Consider the following 9538-nt stretch of genomic DNA (forward strand, 5'->3'; position numbering starts at 1 on the left):
CACAATTCCAGTTCGGAATCAAAATTGCAGTTCAAGGCTTGAGATCACAATTCCTGTCTGAGTCCCCAATTCCGGTTTTGTAATCACAATTGCAGTACAAGGCTGGAGAACACAATTCCAGTCTGAGGTCCCGATCTCGGTTTGGTATCACAACTGCAGCTCAAATCTCTAGGTCACAAATTCAGTGTGTGGTCACAAATCCCGTTTGGAATCACATTTGCAGTTCAAGGCTCGAGATCACAATTCCAGTCTGAGGCCACAATTCCCGTTTGGAATCACAACTGCTATTCAAGGCTCGAGGTCACAATTCTAGTCTGAGGTCACAATTCCGGTTTGGAATCACATTAGCAGTTCAAGGCTTGATTTCACAATTCCGGTTTGAAATAACAATTGCATTTCAAGGCTTGAGGTCACAATTCCAGTTTGAAATCACATTTGCATTTTAAGTCTTGAGGCCACAATTCCAGTATGAGGATAGAATTCATGTTGGGAATCACGATTGATGTTCAATGCTCGAGGTCACAATTCCAGTCAGAGTTCATGAATCCTGTTTGGAATCACAATTGCATTTCAATTCTCAAGATCACAATTCCAGTCTTAGGCCCCAAATCCTGTCAGGAAACACTACTAAAGTTCAAGGCTCGAAGACACAATTCTAGTCTGATGACCCTATACTGGTTTGGAATCACAAGTGCAGCTCAAGGCTCGGGGTCACAATTCCAGTCTGAGGCCACAATTCCCGTTTGGAATCACAACTGCAGTTCAAGGATCGAGGTCACTATTACAGTTTGGAATCACAATAGCAGTTGATGGAATGAGGTCACAATTACTCTCTGAGGTCATAGTTTCTGTTTGGAATCACAATTGCAGTTCAAAGCTCGAGGTCTCAATTCCAGTCTGAGCCCCCAATTCTGTGTTGGAATCACAACGGATGTTCATGTCTCGAGATCACGATTCCAGTCTGAGGACCCAATTCCGGTTTGGTATCACAAATGCAGCACAAGGCTCAGGGTCACAATTCAAGTCTGAGGCCACAATTCCGCTTTGGAATCACAACTTCATTTCAAGGTTCGAAGTCACAGTTCCAGTCTGAGGTCCCAATTCCGGCTCTGAATCGTAACTGCTCTACATTGCTCGAGGTGACGATTCCAGTCTGAAGACTCAATTCCGGTATGGTATCACCACTGCAGCTCAAGCCTAGTTGTCACATTTCCAGTCTGAGGCCACGATTCCTGTTTGGAATCACAACTGCTATTCCTGTCTCGAGATAACAATTCCAGTCTGAGGCCCCAAGTCCTGTTTGGAATCAGTACTGCAGTTCAAGGCTCGAGGTCAGAATTCCTGTTTGGAATCACAATAGCAGTTCATGGAATGAGGTCACAATTACTCTCTGAGGTCATAATTTCTGTTTGGAATCACAATTGCAGTTCAAAGCTCGAGGTCTCAATTCCAGTCTGCGGTCACAATTCCGGTTTGGAATCACAATTGCAGTTCAAGGCTTGAGATCACAATGCCAGGCTGAGGTCACAATTCCCGTTTGGAATCACAAATGCAGCACAAGGCTCAGGGTCACAATTCAAGTCTGAGGCCTGTCCTGGTTTTGGGCAAATTTGGGGGAAAACCTCCAGAAGGAGCCCCCAGACAGCAAACCCCACGACTCCTCCCCCCCCCCACCCCACCGGGTTCGGGAAGAATTTCCTCGGAGAAGAGTGGGAGAAAAAACCTGTTTATTTAACAAGCAAGACACTCCCCAGCACAGGGAAAAAAGACAACACCAGCTGACAAAAAAAACTCTTTCACCGTTCTGAAGGGATGACAAACTCAGTCTCTCTGGCGAGTGGTCGCTCAGTTATCAGTCTCTGGCGCTGGGGATGACTGCTGCAGGTGACAAAGTGTAGCCTCCCGGTGTTTCTTGGGGTTCCCAGGTCCCCGTCCGTTCAGATGGTATCCAGGAGAGGGAGGGGACGGGGTGGAAGAGAAAACAGTCCAGGGAAAAAGTTGGACTGCCTAGCTGAACTAACTAATAAGCAGAAAGCAAGGGCAAAGCGAAGGAAAGAAAAAGGCAGAAGCGAGCAAGCAGGCAAGCAAGCAAGCAAGCAAGCAAGCAAGCAAGCAAGCCGAGCTAAAACCTCTCCTAAACATAGACCATGGGGGAGGTGAGCCGGCTGATAACAAGACAAAACAAAGCTTCACTCTCAGACTCAGTCCTGGAAGCACAGGACATAATACCAAACATAATCAGGACACACGATTGGAGATAGAAACACCATAACATCACCCTAGGACATTCCACCCCTTATCTCCATATCGTGAACATACTAAACAGCATGTAAAAACTTCAGCAAGTAGAAATTTCCATCTCACTTGCTCAGACCTTTGACACTTACATATTTCCTTCTGTCTCATGCTGCCTCACCCCACAATCAGATCTCCCTGAGGCACACATCGTGTTGTTCCATCTCTCTGCATTACCCACCATGTACAACCTGGTCCTTGAGCAAAGACAATCCCACGAATGGGTTTGTCTGTACTCGGGGCAGAATTGATCCAAACTGCCTTCCCCAACAAACCTCTGATGTGTGCCACTGGGACTTTGTCTCCATCTACTATATTCAGGGACTCAGACTGGGCAGGGCCCGCTCGGTTGGTGGAACCCCGGGTGTTAACTAACCAAGTGGCCTTTGCTAAATGCTGCTCCCAGTTTTTGAATGATCCCCCACCCAATGCTCTCAAGGTGGTTTTTAACAGTCCATTGTACCTTTCCACCTTCCCTGCAGCTGGTGCATGGTAGGGGATATGGTACACCCACTCAATGCCATGTTCCCTAGCCCAAGTGTTGATAAGGCTATTCTTGAAATGAGTCCCATTGTCTGACTCAATCCTCTCAGGGGTACCATGCCTCCAAAGGACCTGCTTTTCCAGGCCCAGGATGGTGTTACGGGCTGTAGCGTGAGACACAGGGTAGGTCTCCAACCATCCAGTGGTGGCTTCCACCATGGTCAGTACATAGCGCTTGCCCTGGCGGGTTTGAGGCAGTGTGATGTAGTCAATCTGCCAGGCCTCTCCATACTTGTACTTGGACCACCGCCCCCCATACCAGAGGGGCTTCACCCGCTTGGCTTGCTTGATGGCAGCGCATGTCTCACAGTCATGGATAACTTGAGAAATACTGTCCATGGTTAGATCCACCCCTCGGTCTCGTGCCCACTTATATGTGGCATCTCTGCCCTGATGACCTGAGGCATCATGGGCCCATCGAGCCAGGAACAACTCTCCCTTGTGTTCCCAATCAAGGTCTATCTTCGACACCCCTATCTTTGCAGCCTGATCTACCTGCTGATTGTTTTCCTGCTCTTCATTAGCCCTACTTCTGGGAACATGGGCATCTACATGGCGAACCTTCACAGGTAATTTCTCTAACCGGGTAGCGATATCTTTCCACTCTTCGGCAGCCCAAATTGGTTTTCCTCTACGCTGCCAGTTAGCCTCTTTCCATCTCTCCAACCATCCCCACAGAGCATTGGCTACCATCCATGAATCGGTATAAAGGTAAAGCTTTGGCCACTTCTCTCTTTCAGCAATGTCTAAGGCCAGTTGAACCGCTTTGAGTTCAGCAAGTTGACTGGATCCACCCTCTCCTTCAGTGGCCTCTGCTACCCGTCGCGTGGGGCTCCATACGGCTGCTTTCCATCTCCGATTCATCCCCACAATGCGACAGGAACCGTCGGTGAATAGAGCATAGCGTGTTTCCTCTGCTGGCAGTTGGTTATATGGTGGAGCTTCTTCAGCCCGTGTCACTGGTTCTTGTTCCTCATCTGTGACACCAAAACTTTCACCTTCAGGCCAATTTGTAATTACTTCCAAAATCCCAGGGCGATTCAGTTTTCCAATCCGGGTGCGCTGTGTAATGAGGGCAATCCACTTGCTCCATGTAGCACTGGTGGCATGGTGGGTTGAGGGAACCTTTCCTCTGAACATCCACCCCAGCACTGGTAGTCGGGGTGCCAGAAGGAGTTGTGCTTCTGTGCCAACCACCTCTGAGGCTGCTTGGACCCCTTCGTAGGCAGCCAAGATCTCCTTCTCTGTTGGGGTGTAGTTAGCTTCAGACCCTCTGTAGCTCCGACTCCAAAATCCTAATGGTCGGCCTCGAGTCTCACCAGGCACCTTCTGCCACAGGCTCCAGGACAGACCATGGTTCCCGGCTGCAGAGTAGAGCACGTTCTTCACATCTGGTCCCGTCCTGACTGGGCCAAGGGCTACTGCATGAGCAATTTCCTGCTTTATCTGGGCAAAAGCTTGTTGCTGCTCAGGGCCCCAATGGAAATCGTTCTTCTTGCGGGTGACCAGGTAAAGAGGGCTCACAATCTGACTGTACTCAGGAATGTGCATCCTCCAAAAACCTATGGCGCCTAAGAAAGCTTGTGTCTCCTTCTTGTTAGTTGGTGGGGACATAGCTGTGATTTTGTTGATGACATCAGTAGGAATCTGACGCCGTCCATCTTGCCACTTCACTCCCAGGAACTGGATCTCTCGAGCAGGTCCCTTAACTTTACTCTTCTTGATGGCGAAGCCGGCTTCCAGGAGGATTTGGATGATTCTCTCTCCTTTCTTGAACACTTCTGCTGCTGTGTTCCCCCACACAATGATATCATCAATATATTGTAAATGTTCTGGAGCCTCACCTTTTTCTAGTGTAGTCTGGATCAGTCCATGGCAGATAGTAGGACTGTGCTTCCACCCCTGGGGCAGTCGATTCCAGGTGTACTGCACTCCCCTCCATGTGAAAGCGAACTGAGGCCTGCACTCTGCTGCCAGAGGAATGGAGAAAAATGCATTGGCGATATCGATAGTGGCGTACCACTTTGCTGCCTTGGACTCCAGCTCGTACTGCAGTTCCAGCATGTCCGGCACGGCAGCGCTCAGTGGTGGAGTCACCTCATTCAATGCACGATAGTCTACGGTTAGTCTCCATTCTCCTTCCGATTTACACACAGGCCAGATGGGGCTGTTGAAGGGTGAGTGGGTTTTGCTGACCACCCCTTGGCTCTCCAGCTCACGGATCATTTTATGGATGGGAACCACAGCATCTCGAGTTGTTCTGTATTGTCGGCGATGCACTATGGAAGTGGCAATTGGTACCTTTTGCTCTTCTCCTTTCAGAAGTCCTACAGTACTTGGATTCTCAGACAGTCCAGACAAGGTGTTCAATTGCTGGATGCCCTCTGTCACCACAGCTGCTATCCCAAATGCCCACCTGAATCCTTTTGGATCTTTAAAATACCCCCTTCGGAGGTAATCTATGCCCAAAATGCATGGGGCCTCTGGGCCAGTCACAATAGGATGTTTTTTCCATTCATGTCCAGTCAAGCTCACATCAGCTTCCACCAAGGTAAAGTCCTGTGATCCACCTGTCACACCAGCAATAGAAACAGATTCTGCCCCCACATATCTTGATGGGACTAATGTGCATTGGGCACCAGTATCAACCAAAGCTTTATACTTTTGTGGTTCCGATGTGCCAGGCCAACGAATCCACACAGTCCAGAAGACACGATTTTCCCTCGCCTCTCCCTGGCTAGAGGCAGGGCCCCTCTAAGCCTGTTTATCCTTCTTTCCTTGGGCATATGTCTTAGAGGTTCCTTCAAGGGGATCAGATATATCATCATCATCATACTTGGCAGCTTGGCTACGGGCAACTGGAGCTGCTCTCCTTTTGGTGGAACTTCCTCTTTGGGTCTTGCCTTCCTTCAATTCACGCACCCGTTGTGCCAGAGCAGCAGTAGATTTTCCATCCCATCTCCTCATGTTTTCTCCGCAATCACGTAGGAAGAACCACAGCTCAGCTCGTGGGGTGTACCTCCTCTCCCCATCAGGGGAACGTCTGCGTTGGATACCAGGGCCTCTAATTTGTACTGCTGAGATTTGGAGAAGGTCCTCTTTAATCTCCTCCCTGAGTCTTTTATGATTCTCCTCTATCTTGTCTTCTAATTTCTGCAGACGTGTTTCCACAGCTGCAATTCTGGCATGTGTTGGGCCATGCACAGCATCTGCATATGCTCGGAGCTTCTTTGCCATATCAAGCACGGTCTCATCCCTCTCGTCCCGCTTCATTATTGCTAAAGCAGAAGCGTATTCATGGGGCCCAAGTCGTACAAGTTTTCGCCACATCACAGATGTACATGGTACCAAGTCCGGATTCCTAGTTGTTATGTCATCTGAGAAGATAATCTCTGCCACTGCCATTTCTCTCAGGCGTTGGATCCCTTGTTCTATCGTCTTCCAGTGGGTCTGCTGCATATAAAGATCATCTGCACACAAGTATCTTTGTGCTACACTGTCCAGGACCCGTGCCCAGAGGCTGTGAGGGTTAGGCCCTCTCATCATTCCTTGGTCGATGACAGGGTCATGTGACAGGGATCCCAAATGCCTGGCTTCAGTGCCATCCAGAATTGTAGCCTCGCCTGCAGCATCCCAAAGACGGACCAACCAACTAATTATAGACTCATCAGGTCGCCGGGTGTAATCCTTTCTTAGGCCACGGAGGTCCTTTAGGGAAAAAGACTCAATATTGGCCTCTGATCTTTTACCAGTTGCTTTGACTCCTGGTTTTATGTCAGGAGGCGTCGAGGGTCCTTCTCCTGCATCATCATCATCATCATCCACTGGTCGATCAGTCTTGTCTGTGCACTTCCCACTTCTCGTGCTGGTAGCAACAGCCATTGGTTGAGGCTTACTGACAGGTTTAGCTGCTGGCTTAGGCTCACTATCTGGTGTAGTTGTTGGCCTCGAGCCTGGGGTGTTGGCTGCAGCCTGAGTGACTGGGATAGTGGCTGATTTATCTGCCTGTCCCCCTTCCTCTGTCTGCTGCCCTACAGTATCTAGCAGGGTACGGTAAGCATATGCCAGGGCCCAGCTCACTGCAATGATCTTCTTCTCCTTAGAATTACCATGGCACTTCTCTTTCAGGTACTTTGCCACCTCAGCTGGGTTCTGAATTTGTTCACATGGAAAATCCCAGGATGTAGGGTCAGAAAATTCCTTTAAGATTTGGCCCATATCCTCCCATTTCCCACACCATTCAGGATTCCTCACGCCTGGCTCTACTCTGGGGTCAGGGGTCTCAACCCCTCTAGAAATCTCAGCTCTCATTCTAGAGAAACTGCAGACTGTATAGAGAAAGCTTACTATATTAAACACCAGAAAGATGGTCTCTTTAACACTCAGGGGGAACTGAACATTCTCTAATAAGGATGTAACAAATTCAGAGGAGAAGAAGGAGAACAAAGGCTGAAAAGCCTCATCCCCTGCTTCTCCTCTAACAAACTGAGTGCACAACCACAACCAAGAACCATACATTCCTGGAACAGATTCCAGCACCTTTATAAATCTCCTGCAGGCCATTAAAACCAAGCCCAGCCCGATGGATATTTTGGTCAATGCCCCTCTGCTACAGAAACTATGCATTAGGGACAATACCGGAGCTATTTCTGGATAAGCAAATAAACCCAGGGACCACAAAGGTATTAGGACTTCAAAAAACCCTAGGGACCAAAATCCCATGCAGGCCTCCACCCCAAAAGACATGAATTCCAACAACATAGCCAATAACTGCTCTATACCAACACAAAAGAATTTGAACCAAATTATTATTATTAGAACAGGGTTTTTTCCCACTTTCTCGAGCCTCGAGTTGGGCGCCAATTTATTTGTCCTGGTTTTGGGCAAATTTGGGGGAAAACCTCCAGAAGGAGCCCCCAGACAGCAAACCCCACGACTCCTCCCCCCCCCCACCCCACCGGGTTCGGGAAGAATTTCCTCGGAGAAGAGTGGGAGAAAAAACCTGTTTATTTAACAAGCAAGACACTCCCCAGCACAGGGAAAAAAGACAACACCAGCTGACAAAAAAAACTCTTTCACCGTTCTGAAGGGATGACAAACTCAGTCTCTCTGGCGAGTGGTCGCTCAGTTATCAGTCTCTGGCGCTGGGGATGACTGCTGCAGGTGACAAAGTGTAGCCTCCCGGTGTTTCTTGGGGTTCCCAGGTCCCCGTCCGTTCAGATGGTATCCAGGAGAGGGAGGGGACGGGGTGGAAGAGAAAACAGTCCAGGGAAAAAGTTGGACTGCCTAGCTGAACTAACTAATAAGCAGAAAGCAAGGGCAAAGCGAAGGAAAGAAAAAGGCAGAAGCGAGCAAGCAGGCAAGCAAGCAAGCAAGCAAGCAAGCAAGCCGAGCTAAAACCTCTCCTAAACATAGACCATGGGGGAGGTGAGCCGGCTGATAACAAGACAAAACAAAGCTTCACTCTCAGACTCAGTCCTGGAAGCACAGGACATAATACCAAACATAATCAGGACACACGATTGGAGATAGAAACACCATAACATCACCCTAGGACAGGCCACAATTCCGCTTTGGAATCACAACTTAATTTCAAGGTTTGAAGTCACTGTTCCAGTCTGAGGTCCCAATTCCGGCTCTGAATCGTAACTGCTCTACATTGCTCGAGGTGACGATTCCAGTCTGAAGACTCAATTCCGGTATGGTATCACAACTGCAGCTCAAACCTAGTTGTCACATTTCCAGTCTGAGGCCACGATTCCTGTTTGGAATCACAACTGCTATTCCTGTCTCGAGATCACAATTCCAGTCTGAGGCCCCAATTCCCGTTTGGAATCAGTACTGCAGATCATGGCTAGGAGTCACAATTCCAGTCTGAGGCCCCAATTCCCAGTTGGACTCACAACTGCCGTTCAAGGCTCGAGGTCACAATTCCAGTCTGAGGTCACAATTCCAGTTTGGAATCACAACTGGAGTTCAAGGCTCGAGGTCACTATTACAGTTTGGAATCACAATAGCAGTTCATGGAATGAGGTCACAATTACTCTCTGAGGTCATAATTTCTGTTTGGAATCTCAATTGCACTTCAAAGCTCGAGTCCACAAATCCAGTCTGTGGTCACAATTCCAGTTTGGAATCAAAATTGCAGTTCAAGGCTTGAGATCACAATTCCTGTCTGAGTGCCCAATTCCGGTTTTGTAATCACAATTGCAGTACAAGGCTGGAGAACACAATTCCAGTCTGAGGTCCCGATCTCGGTTTGGTATCACAACTGCAGCTCAAATCTCTAGGTCACAAATTCAGTGTGTGGTCACAAATCCCGTTTGGAATCAAATTTGCAGTTCAAGGGTCGAGATCACAATTCCAGTCTGAGGTCACAATTCCGGTTTGGAATCACATTAGCAGTTCAAGGCTTGATTTCACAATTCCGGTTTGCAATCACAATTGCATTTCAAGGCTTGAGTTCACAATTCCAGTTTGAAATCACATTTGCATTTTAAGTCTTGAGGCCACAATTCCAGTATGAGGATAGAATTCATGTTGGGAATCACGATTGATGTTCAATGCTCGAGGTCACAATTCCAGTCAGAGTTCATGAATCCTGTTTGGAATCACAATTGCATTTCAACTCTCAAGATCACAATTCCAGTCTTAGGCCCCAAATCCTGTCAGGAAACACTACTAAAGTTCAAGGCTCGAA

This window comes from Sturnus vulgaris, unplaced genomic scaffold (assembly GCF_052056855.1).
Source record: "Sturnus vulgaris isolate bStuVul1 unplaced genomic scaffold, bStuVul1.hap1 Scaffold_379, whole genome shotgun sequence".
In the NCBI taxonomy this organism is placed as follows: domain Eukaryota; kingdom Metazoa; phylum Chordata; class Aves; order Passeriformes; family Sturnidae; genus Sturnus; species Sturnus vulgaris.